We start from the raw sequence: 14987 nt of genomic DNA, 5'->3' as shown, positions 1-14987 counted from the left end.
CACAAAGCTAAACACCACATTCTAAGTAAGGAAGGAGCGAAGCCAGGCTTTCCCTACCCTAACACTAGGGGAAAGCAACCGGATAAAACAAAGGAGGCTAAGGAATACTGTGAGTACCACCAGTACTATGGGCATACAATCGATACATGTTATCCCCTAAGGAACACGATCTAGAGATTCATAGACGAAGGAAAATTCATGGAGTACGTGCAGATACAACCAGCTGATACTGAGGTAGTCCCCAAGAAAAGGGTAGAACTACCTCAGGACGGAAAATACATCAACATGATCACCTTCTCCAACGGAGGTCAGGAGGAGCTACTCGAAGTCATCCTCGAGATAGCTCGAAATTGAAGAAGGCTAGAAGCCCACGAGGTGTTCAAGCTAAGCGGACCACCTGCTAGCACTTGGGAGGAATGGATGGCCACACCGTTAACATTCTCAACAAAAGACGTCAACCAGGAAGTAGAGATGCACAACAATCCACTTGTGATCACTCTTCCAATACATGGATGAAACGTTACGAAGGTCCTCGTTGATGGGGGCAGCTCGTTAAATGTATTGTTCTATGAACCTTACCTACGTATGGGTTTGACAGTTGATAAAATGGATTCATCCACTTGCACAATATACGGTTTCAACGGAGCAGTCTCTAGACCAAAAGAAGAAATTATCTTAGAGGTACGCGCGGGACCCCTAGTAACCAATACAAGATTCTGCGTTGTGGAAGCACCTTCGCCCTACAATGTCATCATCGGCAGATAATGGGTCCATAGGCTACGTGGAACATCTTCGACATATCACCAGTACCTTCGATTTCCCACACCCATGGGTGAAATGGAGATCAAAGGTGACCAGCAAGACGCAAGTCTATGCAATCTAACAGAGGTCAGGCTCAACGAAGAAAGAGCTACTGCCCAACAACACGAAAGAAAAAGACGAAAGGTGAATACCGGCGAAGTAAAATACGGAGGCTTCAAGGTTCCCGAAACCCCCTCAGTTCAAAAACCAAGCACCTTCGTCACTCTGGTAGCGGGCGTTTCTGCCAAATGACAATTACAAAAATGCACTCCTCTACGATCTCAGAAGCAAACTTTCTCACTGGTGGAACCAACAAAGAAAATCAACATCGGAACGGAGGCAGAGCCAAAGATGATCAACATCGGAACTTTACTCGAAAAGGAAGAGGAGATGCAGTTACAAAGGCTACTAAGGGATTACGTAGATGTCTTTGCGTGGTCAATGGAAGACATTCCAGGAATTGACCCGAATTTGGTCTCACACTACCTTTGGCTCAAACCATAAATGCCATCGTTCAAGCAACGCATCTGCAAGGTGGCAGATATCTACCAAGATGCGGTAGAAAAGGAGTTGCAAAAGCTACTAGCAGCAGGATTCATACGAGAAGTCAAGTATCCCACGTGGATATCCAACATGGTGATTGTGCACAAGAAGAACGGAGGCGTACGCATTTGCATCGACTTTAGAAATCTCAACAAAGCATGACCCAAGGACAGCTACCCGCTGCCTAACATTGACCAACTGGTCAATGCAACCGAAGGTCACCAGAGACTATCCTTCATGGATGGATACTCCGTTTACAACCAAATCGCTCTTGCAGAAGAAGACCAGGAGCATATTGCGTTCTTTACCCCACGAGGCTTGTATTGTTATACAAGGATGCCTTTTGGACTAAAGAACGCGGGGGAAACATACCAGCGATTGGTAGACAAAATCTTTAAGCCGTGGATAGGAAAGATACTGGAGGTCTACGTGGACGATATGCTTAACAAGAGCAAAGAAACGAAAAACCACCTGTCAGACCTAAGGGAAATATCCGAAGCCATGAGAAACTTTCACATGAAGGTGAACCCGGAGAAATGCACGTTCGGAGTAACCTCAGGAAAATTCCTGGGATACTTGGTAACTAAGCGAGGAATAGAAGTGGACCCCGAAGGGTCAGAGCAATAATGGAAATGCCGTCTCCACAAACATTAAAAGGAGCACAAAAGCTAAATGGAATCTTAGCTTCCATGGGAAGATTCATAGTAAGATCATCGGATAAATGCAAAGCATTTTTCGATACACTAAGGAAAGGAAGCAGGTTCATGTGGACCACGGAGTGCGAGCAAGCTTTGCAGAAAATCAAGGAATATTTGGCTTCAGTGCCCATCCTACAGAAGACGGAGCCAGGTGAAATTCCCACCTTTTACTTAGTAGCAACAAGCTACGTTGTGACCGCAATATTGGTACGAGACCAAGGGCAAGGAGAAAATCCCATACACTACATCAGCAAGACACTCAATTTAGCGGACCGTAACTACACCAAGGTGGAGAAGATTATATATGCCTTAGTAGTGGCAACACAAAAACTAAGGATATATTTTGACGCACATACCATCAGAGTCTTCACAAAGGCTCAGATAGGTCAAATCCTCGATAACACGGAAAAAATTGGAAGGGTGGCAAAATGGAATGCCATGATCAAACAGTTCCACATAATCTTTGAGACTAGGAAGGCTGAGAAATCACAAATCTTAGCAGACTTTCTGGCGGACCTACCTCTCAACGACGAAGCAGAGATAGATGATATCCCAGGAATGGAGGAAGACAAGTAAGAACCAGAATATCTCCTGAAACCTCAGAACTCACGAAGATGGGAGATATTTGTAGATAGATCCTCCAATGGAGAGGGCGCAAGCATAGGTATTGTGATAACAACCCCTACCGGAGACCGACTCATCTATGCATTCAGGTTAGAATTCGAACAATATACTAATAACATCACAGAGTACGAGGCGGTCATACATGGTCTACGCTTGGCACGGAAGCTAGGCCTATCAGATGTTCGTTTGACTAGTGACTCATAGTTGGTAATTAGACAAATCGAGCTCAAATACCAAACTTTGGATCCAGTTCTATCTTCGTATCTAAAGTTAGCGTAGGAGCATGCGTCAAATATCAGCAACGTAATATTCAGACACGTCTATCGAAAAGATAACAGACACGCAGATTCCTTAGCATTCATATCATCAATGATAAGGGACAGAAGTACCACCTCCGTGCAAATTTGAAGGATATAAGAACCTTCGATAGAAGGACCAATCTCTGTTGTTGAGGAGGCTTTGGCCGTTCAAACTCGGGCCATGAGAGAAGCTAAAAAAGCAAAAGAAGACTAAGAAGTAAGAGAACCAGATAACGAAGTCGAAGAGTCTGACAAAGACCAATCCATGTCAGACGAAGACAACGAAGATGAAGCGGAGGATGAATGGAGGATTCCAATTCACCAATACCTCGACAAAGGTACCTCACCAGCAGATGTCAAAGAGGCTCGGAAACTTGAATCAAAAGCAGAAATGTACAACCTTCGTGATGGAATACTGTACAGAAGGTCATTTCTTGGACCTTTAATGCGGTGCCTCTCACGAACCGAAGGAAGGAAAATACTCCATGATATGCACAGTGGAGATGCCGGCAATCATAGCGGAAGAAGGTCCTTGGCGGTCAAAGCCAAAATGCAAGGATACTACTGGATAAGAATGGACGAAGATTCAAAGAACGTGGCTAAGCGCTGTGAAAGATGTCAACGTTTTTCCATGAAGATTAAAGCACCAGCAATGGAGCTTAACTCAGTCATCAGCCCTTGGCCATTTGTCAAGTGGGGGGTGATATTGTCGGACCCTTGATAGAGGGAACCTCGAAAAGGAAATATCTTATTGTGGCTACGGATTACTTCACCAAGTGGGTGGAAGAAAAGGCTTTGGCAAGGATTAGGGACACAGATGTCTTTAAGTTCTTGTTTGAGCAAATCATATGCAGGTTCGGAATACCAGCCGCCATAGTCTCTGACAATGGCAAGCAACTGCAATAAAAGAACATCGACATGTTGTTCGATACTTTCAACATTCAGAAAAACAAATCCACTCCTATATACTCTAAGAGTAATGGACAAGCGGAGGCAACCAACAAAACAATAGCGATGAACCTGAAGAAAAGGCTAGGAGCATATAAGAAAATATGGTGCGAACAACTGCACAATGTCCTATGGGCCTACCGAACTACAAGAAGGGCGGCTACGGGAGAAACTCTATTCTTGCCGACCTACGGAGCCGAAGCGGTCATACCAACGTAGATAATACTTCCAACAACGAAAACGGAGGCATGTGAGAAGAATCTAACAACAGACCTAATGTTAGAAAAGCTGTATGATCTCGAAGAAAGACGAGAAATATCTTTACAAAAGATGGTGAACTACCAACGAAGGCTATCCCGCGAATACAACAAACGGGTTATCTCCAGAAACTTTGTGGTCGAAGAACACGTGCTACGTCAGATACCACCATATCAAAGAAAGAAGGAGTGGGGAAAGCTACCTCCGACATGGGACGGGCCCTACATCATACATGACATCGCTGGAAAAGGGTCATACTACCTAAGGAACCTCAAAGGTGAAGTATTGCAACACCATTGGAAATGCAATGTACCTAAAAAAGTAGTACCCGTGAGAGAATGGTGATTACTCAGGAGAAGAAGGCAACGGGAAAATGCCTACCATGTTCTATCCCTAATCAAAGGTATTATAAACCTTACTAACCAATGAAATAAACTTTTTGCTAAAAGAAAGTTAAATTTTGATTAGATACAAATTGGGTTAGAATAGACACCCTCCGTCAGGATTGACGATGAGACAAGGCAAGACATAACTGCGCATATGTCAATACTCGTATCCTCGGGGAAATAACTCCCTTCGTGAAGCAATAAGAAAAAGTAAGATATCCCCTATAGAGATACCTTGTCGAAGTAAAGCAGTCTTCACGTTGAACGCGTAGGGTTACAGGAAAACTATTGCCCACGTAGGGACCTTCTCCACCACGGTACGTTCTGGCCAAAGGATACTTAGGTAGGACGATGAATGTTCCATCCAAGGTTAAACATACCTTAGCACCTTGTGATGACTTGAATGTGCGATAAACTAGACACAATACGTCTACAAACAAAATATCCATGCAATAACATAGGTAAAGTAATAATGTTACCAAAATATGACTGACGTGTCTTAAAATTTGCAGATAACGAAGGTTCAAACCATCACGAAGCATTGTTTCAAAGAAAGGATACAATACAAAGGCACCACAACTAGGGGCATAATACAACAAAGATTATGGTTGAGCGAAGTTGGATATGACAGAATCAAGGGTAAGGAAGACGAGGAAAGACAACTCCTTCAGCTTGGAGCTCGGCTTCCGCAAAGGCAGCATTGATGTAATCAATGGCAGAACACTCAAAATGCACCTTCATCTTGGAGGATTGAGCCTCCAGATCCGAAACTGATTTCTGACGAAGCCCCATCACCTGAGGACTAAGCTGATCATTAGCTTGCTGGAGAGCCTCAGCCTTGAACTTAGCAGCAGCATCAAACTGACGAGATATCTCCAACGAGGATATTTGGCCTTCAAGACGGTTGATCTTGGCATTTGCACCCACCAGCTGCTCCCGGAGACCTGCGAGTATAAAGGGTGTGAGCAATAAGAAGAAGCAGTAAAGACACAAAGAATGCTGCTGGAATACAAGGATCTTAAGCTACCTCCTTCATGGCTAAGGGATTCTTGTAAACTATGTTGAGCCTCAGCAAGATCCACCTCAGCGTCCTCGAGATCCTCTATAAGAGCATCCCGTTCAGTCCGGAGGTCATCAACATCAATCCGGAGCGAAGCATTCTCATAGGATAAAACTTGGTAAACATTCTCTAACTCTTCCAACCTCTTAACCAATGACGCATGAGACATGGAAGATAATGCGGAGCCAGCCTCGACAAGTCTATTCTTAAGAGAACAAATCTCAGAAGACCAAACGTTATGCTCTGCAGTAATTTTAGCTAATGAAGCACAAACATCTTCGAAATCTGCATGATACTTCCTGCGGATGACTTCTTGGGCTGAGATGCGTCTCTCAACCAAAGCAATATCCTCCTTTTGATTTAAAATGAGACCCTCTTTCCACTTAAGGGCTTCGTCACATTCTTTAGGGAGCAAAGTCATCTGCTTCACAAGATCCGCATTGTGAGCAGATTCGAGAGAAAGCCGGTCCTCGTTATGAAAACAAAGCTAAAGGAAAGAAGAAACGAACTTATAGCTTTGGATGACTCAGTAGCGAAGGCGGAATCAGAAGCTTTGCGCCCATCCTCAGCAACTTTAGCAGCATTCTTAGCTCTCTCAAGAGCCAACAGACAAGCCTCCAAGGATCTCTGAGTCTTTCTTAGATCATCCTCCAACGAAGATATCTTAGAAGCAGAAGCAGCATCACTGGACGAAGGTTGTTGTGTGCTAACAAGGGCATATTCTTGACGAGCACGCTCCAGCAGAGCACTTAAGTGAGTACACTTAGCCCTATAGAACTCGAACAAGGTGCAGCCAACATCTATTTGCTTGAAAAGTTGCAAACAAATGAGCATAAGAGCGTGCGAAGATCCAAAACAAAGCATGGAACAATAAGGTAAGAATCACTTACTGAGAACAGCGAAAGACGAGGAAGGAAATGAGCATAGGTGTTCATGAAAGCCTCCATATCTTGGATGTTACCCCTGCGGATTTCACCGAATCTCTAGCTAGAGCGAAGGCAGTCCGGGTCGAAGAAAAGATCCTTAGCCACACGATACTGAGCAGACAAGACATCCAGCTGCGAAGCTACCTCAAAAGAACCAACCAGATGGTGACGATCGACCTCAGCAGAAAAGGGACCCTTTGAATCCCGTAGAATGGCTTCGAGAATAGCATCATCGAGACTACCAAGGATCAAGTTCTCAGGAATCTTACCCTTGCTAGACTCAGCAACAACTCCATCAGTCGCTTAAGAGCGAACATGGGGCACAACTATTGAGCCCTCACCACGACGAAGAGATGGCATGGAGGATGAGCTGGGAACTGAAGAAAGAGCATGAGCACCACCTAAGTCCATATCACCAGCAGAAGGAAGATTGTCTAGTACGGTCCAATCTGGTGATGAAGGCGGAGGTCCAACAACTTTGCTAACAGGGGCAGCAGAAACAGACTGAGCGCTCCCTAATGAGGTGGGCGTAGCATTGAAGGAAAAGTTGTCCAGTGAAATCACAACCTTCTTCTTCGGCTGAGAGTCTGAGCTACTAACCCTCACCACCGGGGTAACAACCTTAGCAAACGAACCACTCGATTGAAGCGAAGTAGCAGGAGACGAAGGAAGACTCTTGAAAGCTACAACTACGGCTCTGGTAGTAGCCTAAACAGCAGGCAATGCACCGCTAGGAGCAGAAAACGAAGGAACCTTCAGCAACGAAGTAGAAGTTGGAGCTTGAAAACTAACAGGGTTCACCAATGAAGCATCATCACCAACTGGGAGGTTCTCACCCTCCATAGAGCCAGCACGTATAGGACTGGGGTTATCCTTGGAAAAATCTTCCTCAATATCGTCCAAATGAGAGTTGAGGACAGTATTCTCAATATCCTCCATATCTTCGTCATCCGGCACCTCCTCACCAACCTTGGGATCCTCATCCGATGCCTCAATATCAATAACAACCTTCAACTTGCCCTTTCTCTTGGAGGACTGTGGAAAAACACATGCGCCAGGTAAGGATCGGGGGAAAGATACTAAGGAACCTACGGACACAAAGGTATGGTTATGATCCTTACATCCGCAGGTGTTGGTGTATCTACTTCACCCGAAGCCTTTGTTTTCCTAGTCCTGGTGGATACGGATTACCAGTAGAGCCCGAAGCAGTCCTAGCAGCAGAACCTGGAGCAGTTCCAGCAGAAGAAGCAGGGGCAGACTACAGAAAGAAGTCATCAGAATACCAAACAAAGGCTGCAAAAAAGGCACAAAATGAAAAATCTCCAAGAAAAACGAAGGTTACCTCATGAGAAGCAACATGGTTGAAAACCCAAGGCTGATATCCATCATACTTTTTCAGGAAAGGAAGAAGCTGTACGAGGAACGTTGGGATCTGCGGTAGTAAAACCGTAGGGCCAAGGACCCACCACATGAAGGGGAGTACGAGCCCAGCGATCATCATGATCAAGACGGATGCGGTCAGACTTCGGCAAAGGTAGCCTTGCAGAATAAGGGATAATAGTCAAACCAGTCTTATCAATCTCCTCCAGCAGACAAAGGCTGTTACCTTCCCTAATTTTCCTAGTAGTAACATGGATACGACGAGGGCCAACACTCCAAGGAAGAAGATTACTCTTCTGAATAGCATCAGCATACGTAGCATTGAAGTTGGCAGGGGTATGATCCTCCTGCTTAGACCTTCCATCAACAAAGGGGTCATAAGACTTCAAAGTAGTCTTTCCCTTACTACGGTACCAACTCTCACGAAGGGCACGCCAGTAATTAGCGGTATACTTCATAACTCCTCGGACCTGAGTCTTGTTCCCCGGGTCATCCCTGGTAGACAAAACGTCATAGTATAAGGGATCCTTTCTACTAAACAAAGGGAGGAGCATACCTGCGGCCAGCTGGCCAACACTAATCAGGAGGTTATTCTCATCGTAAGGAAAATCCTGGATCAGGGACTCGGTGAGAACATCAGTGCCATCGACAAAGGAGATCTCGAACTTATGAAGGAGAAAAGACTTGGTGATCTCTGCTAAGGACAAGTGAGCACAGCTATCCTTGTCACGCAGTTGAATCCTCTGAAGCTCATGACGAGGATGGGAGGTGGAAGATGCTCAACAGTAACTTCTTCTACCTCAGGGTTCGCAGCAGCCTCAGGAACCACAACCATCTCAGTACCAGCAGGTACCTGATCAGTGTCTTCAGGAGGTGGAGATGGTGTAGCATCAGGATGATCCATCCGCGGAGGTGGATCAGTAGACAGAAAGGGTCTTCGTTCCTTCCGCGTAGGCTTCTTCGGAAGTCTCATAATCCCTAACACCAGCAGGAAGAACATCTCGTCATCAATGGCGGATTGAAATTGCAGTCGACTCAAAAATAAATTAGGGGTATAAACGATCATACTTTGGACATGGGTTTAACTAAACCAACCAAGGGAATCAGTTTTAAACCGATCACGAGACAAAATGGAAAGATATTCGTCACCATGGATGAAATTGCAGACGAAGAACAATCATGGCAGAATCATCATCAAAATACAAAATGGAAACAAACCCATGTTCTCATACAACATGAACGAGTAAAAGAGAATTAAAATTCTCACATGCAAGTACAACAGCAACCTCTAATAAATCAGAGAAGGAAAGACGTAATCAAGCATGAAGAAGTACGAAAAGAAACAGTAAAGAGCAAGTATTACTTACTTGTATGAGATGATCGAGTGTTGAACCGGAGCCTTGGCGAATCAAAAGGAAGATAAACAGTTGTCAGCGGAAGAAAATCTCTGTGAAAGAGACAGAGAGCGACAGTTCGAGAAGAAGAAAGGGAGTTAATGAAAATTCCTCCTCTTTATTCTCTTCTTATAGGCGGCTGGAGAATCCAAAAATTTGGACGTCCCGAAATTCAAGGGGAAGTTATTGCATGAAAGGACATGTGGGGACCACCCAATCGTTACGTGCAAAAATAGCGGTGTTACGGGAGTTTTCTTCCAATCCTACCAAATGGTAGAATATGAAAGAAAAGGGGCAAACTGTGAATACCAATATTCTGCGGAGCACTTTGTTAGAGCATCGCTCGGTAAACCTCGCATGCGTTGCTATATCAAGCATGTTTGTCAATGTTAGTGATCAAAACTATAAGTCTTGATTTCTAGCCTACATAGATAAGTCTCGCACTAGGATAGAAAAGTGTAGTTGAGCTCAAGGACTTCATGGAAATTCATCATACAACGACGAAGATCTATACAAGGAACCGTGGAACTTCATCAACAAAAAGGTACGTGGAGACTTGAACTTATCTATCACTCAAAAGTCTATCTCTTTTATCTCCTACTTCTTATGAGACAAAAGTCGTATGCTATATAGACTAGATCATACACATTTGACATTTCGAGCTGAGCATTCATTGCTTATATTTTATCTCGAAATCGTGTGTTGGTAAAGCATTTCGCTTTGATCAAGTTTATCTTCACCTAGTGACGAAAGTCATGAAAAGTTTCAATCACTTTGAGAATTCCTCTGACGTGAATCGGTCTGTGAATAACGGATACATAGCATCCTATGAGAATGTCTCAATGATTGAAATGAGAGTTTAGATTACATAACCATGTATCCCTTGAACCGAAGTTTTCGAACTTTGTTGATCAAGAGAAATCGGGAGGATTGTGAATTGGCTTGCCAAGTCCGCGAACTGAGGGAAGTTCTCGACCGAGAATTTCTGCTGGGATTTTCCAAAACTCGTTTGTGTGCTAAGTCCGCGAACTCAGTCCGCGAACTGGCGGAAGTTCTCATCCCGAGAATTTCTGCTGAGTTTGGAGAACTCAACCGATTAACTTAAGTCTGTGAACTTGTTTGTGAACTTAAGAGGTTATGATCTAAAGATGTGCTCTGAACATGAAACATTAAATTACTAAGGAATGCTTTATGCAAACCGTGGCTATAATTTCATGAGCCGATTCGATCAAATCGAATCATCTTTGTTTCAATTGTGTCTTGTGTAGTTACATAAGATCTCATAGCAATTGAACAACTCTTTAACTAGTTCATTTGAGTCAATTGAACTAGTTATGGTGAAGAAGAACAATGTTAATATGAAATGCTCACATGGTTAACCTTTTGGGTTACTATGTTGAACCAAAATACACATACACGTTTGGGCATGGTTTTCACGAACCCGGTAAACATCTACCCAAGTGTGTGTGACAAGCTAAGTTTTCGATCTAACGGTTGAGAAATATTAGCTTGAATCTAAATCAGGTTTTCATCTAACAGTGAATAAGGATTGCTTTGTAACTAAGGCAAAACCCTGATCTGAAGGCTATATAAAGGAGACATCTAGCATTGTGCAAAACTAATCCCCACACGTCTGTGTGCTACTTGTGCGCCCGCTAGGGTCGATCTCCATTAACCTTTGATTTTCTTCTCTAAAATCACGTTAACGACTTAGAGACTTTATTGGGATTGTGAAGCCAGACCGATACTACTTTTATCGTAGTTGTCTGATCTGATCTTGCATCTTCTATCGTACGAGTGCAATCGATTGATTGGCTTGAGATCGTGAGAGTTCTCCGATAGACAAGATAAAGAAGTCACAAACCTCTTCGTCTCACTGTTTGTGATTCCTCGACAATCCGCTTGTGTAATCAGGAAGGATATTAGAGAGGTGATTGATTAATCTAGGCTGTTCTTCGGGAATATAAGACCGGATTATCAATTGGTTCATGTTACCTTGATTTTATATCTAAAGACGGAACAAAACCTAGGGTTTATCTGTGGGAGACAGATTTATCCTCTTATATACTTTTCTGTGTGAGACAGATCTGTTTATTATCAAGTCTGTGATTTTGGGTTAGAGCAACTCTTGGTTGTGGGTGAGATCAGCTAAGGGAATCAAGTGCGCAGTATCCTGTTGGGATCAGAGGCGTAGGAGTAAAACTGTACCTTGGATCTGTGGGAGACTGATTTGGGTTCAACTATAGTCCAGTTCGAAGTTAGGTTGCAGTAGGATAGTGTTTGTAGCGGCTTAATACAATGTGTATTCAATCTGGACTAGGTCCCGGGGTTTTTCTGCATTTGCGGTTTCCTCGTTAACAAAATTTCTAGTGTCTGTGTTATTTCTTTTTCTCATTATATTTTATATAATTTAAATAATACAGGTTGTGCGTTAAGATCATCAACTTATCTAATCCAACCTTTGGTTGTTGATTGTAGTTGATTGATACTTGGACATTGGTCTTTGGTACCGTCCAAGTTATTTCTCTTTGATAATGACTCGCAGATTTCTATTTGCTGGAGTAAAGATCAAATTGAGAAATTGAGATAATAACTCCTTGAGATACTTTTATCTAGATTGAGTCTGACTGTCTAGTTGATTCTCTAGCAAAGTAGTTCGGAGTTAGTCCATACAGATTTCTAAGCGAAATATTGGGTGGTGTTGTTAGACCCCCACTTTTTCACACGTGTCACGATCTTAGTGGTCACATACAGGATAACTGTGTAGCCCTCGTTATACAGGCAAACCTAAGTGGCAAAGGATACTCCGCAGATCTACTTTATCTCATCCCAAGAAGGGATACCTCGATGGCCAAGATGAAAGAAGTAAAAGCCTAGTCTAGGGGAAGGCAGCTGGCGAAGGGACAAAGGTAGACGATGAAAAAGCGGGGGTACAACAACCTCACCAAATATTTCGATTAGCAATCTGTATGGACTAACTCTAATATACTTTCAAGAGAATCAACTAGACTCAATCTTAATAAAGTATATCAAAGAGTTATATCTCTCTTTCTTGATTCAATTCTTACTCAAGCAAATAGAAATCTGCGAGTCTAATTGAATACAAGAGAAACAACTTAAACGGTACCAAAGACCAATGTTCAAGGATCAATCAATTTCCAATCAACAACCAAAGGTTGGATTTCACAATCGATCGATACAATGCACAACCTGTGATATTTCAATTATATAACAAAATATAATGCGGAATAGAAATAACACAGACACCAGAATTTTGTTAACGAGGAAATCGCAAATGCAGAAACCCCCGGGACCTAGTCCAGATTGAACACACATTATATTAAGCCACTACAAACACTATCCTACTACAAACTAACTTCGGTCTGGACTGTAATTGAATCCCAATCAATCTCACACTGATCCAAGGTACAGTTGCGCTCCTTACATCTTTGATCCTAACAGGATACTACGCACTTGATTCCCTTAGCTGATCTCACCCACAACTAAGAGTTGCTACGACCTAAAGTCGAAGACTTTAATAAACAAATTTGTATCACACAGAAAAGTCTCCAGTAATAGATAAATCTGTCTCCCACAGAAATACCTACAAGTTTTGTTCCGTCTTTTGATAAATCAAGGTGAACATGAACCAATTGATAACCCGGACTTATATTCCCGAAGAACAACCTAGTATTATCAATCACCTCACAATAATCTTAATCGACGCGGCGAAAGAAGATATTGTGGAATCACAAACGATGAGACGAAGATGTTTGTGGCTACTTTTATATCTTGCCTATCGGAGATATTAATCTCAAGCCAATCATTACGATTGTACTCAACACGATAGAATCAGCAAGATCATATCACACAACTACGAGAAAGTAGTATCGGTCTGGCTTCACAATCCCAATGAAGTCTTTAAGTCGTTAATCTGGTTTTCAAGAAGAAACCTAAGGTTAAAGGAGAATCGACTCTAGCTAGTACAACTAGTATCACACATGAGGTGTGGGGATTAGGTTTCCCAGTTGCTAGAGTTCTCCCTTATATAGTCTTTCAAATCAGGGTTTGCAATCAATGTTAGCTTGGTAACAAAGCATTCAATATTCACCGTTAGATGAAAACCTGATTAGATTCAAGCTAATATCTTTCAACCGTTGGATCGAAAACTTAGCTTGTTACACATAAATGAAATGCACGATTTTAGGTTTGTGTAACCGTACCCAAACATGTACATTTGTTGGTTCAACAATAGTTAACCAAATGGTTAGCCATATGAGCACTTTCATATCAACCATATTATTCTTCAACATAACTAGTTCAAATGACTCAAATGAACTAGTTAGAGAGTTGTTCAATTGTATAAATCTTATGTAACTACACAAGACACAATCGAAGCAAAAACGATTTGATTCACTCGAATCGATTCATGAACTTTATAGACACGACTTGCATTTTGCATACCTTAGTTTTTATAAATGTAAGTTCACAAAAAATTCGTCTTTAGAAATAACCAACTTGACTTAAGTTCCCGGAAGGAGTTCTCAAACTCCAGCAGAATTTATCGGGAAGAGAACTTCCGCCAGTTCGCGGACTTAACTCACAACACTTATTCTGGTTTTCCTGATCAACAAAGTACGCATACTTCGGTTCAAGGAAAAATGACTTATACATATATGTGTTGCCACAAAATGCTTATATCCAACAATGGTTATATAATCTAAACTCTCATTTCAATTATTGAAACATTCTTAGAGGACGTTATTATATAGTTGTTATTGACAAATTATTTTTTATCAAAGTAAGCAATTTTCAAAGTGATTGAAACATAACATGACTTTCGTCACTAGGTAAAGATGAACTTGGCCAAAGCAAAAGCTTACCAACACATATTTTGAGAAATAGATGGGCGACATAAACTTGCTCGAAATAGCACATGTGTATAATCGAAGTCTATATAGCAAAACGACTTTTGTCTCAAAATAGAAGATAGAGTAGATAGAATTTTGAGTGATAGATAAGTTCAAGTCTCCACATACCTTTTAGTCGATGAAGTTCCACCAGTTCCTTGAGTAGTTCTTCGGTTTTGTATGATGATTGCCATGGAGTTCTTGAGCTCAACTACACTTTCTATCCTAGTCTGAGACTTAGCTATAGTAGACCAGAAATCAGGACTTATAGTTTTGATCACTAACATTGACAAACATGCTTGAGATAACAACGCGCGGGTTCGGCCGAGCAATGCTCTAACATATGACATATCTAATCATCATTAAATGCACAAATCTCTTATCTACACGCATAATTAGAGCACGTGGAGAAAGATGATGTGGTGGAACCTGACTAGCATAGGCTGGCGGTGAACGAAGGTACAATCTGTACTGAGGTTGGGAAGTTCCCAAAGGAACGTGGGTCAGCTGAGGTGGCAGAGTTCGACTGGAGAAAGCACACTACAAACGAAGGTACCATTTGTACGAAAGGTATATGAGGAAACGATGAATCCAAAGACAACAAAGATATACCTGGAGTAGAAAGGGCTATAAATACCAAGCCTCACCAACAAACTAAGGGAATTCAACATCTAGGAGAGAAGATCTAGTCTTAAGCTTATACCTCTTTAATGTTTAGAACTTAAGTATTTACTTCAACTTAAGTTCTCTTTATTACTTT

The sequence above is a fragment of the Papaver somniferum genome, chromosome 9, assembly GCF_003573695.1.
Source record: "Papaver somniferum cultivar HN1 chromosome 9, ASM357369v1, whole genome shotgun sequence".
Lineage (NCBI taxonomy): Eukaryota > Viridiplantae > Streptophyta > Magnoliopsida > Ranunculales > Papaveraceae > Papaver > Papaver somniferum.
This window is presented reverse-complemented; position numbering follows the sequence as displayed.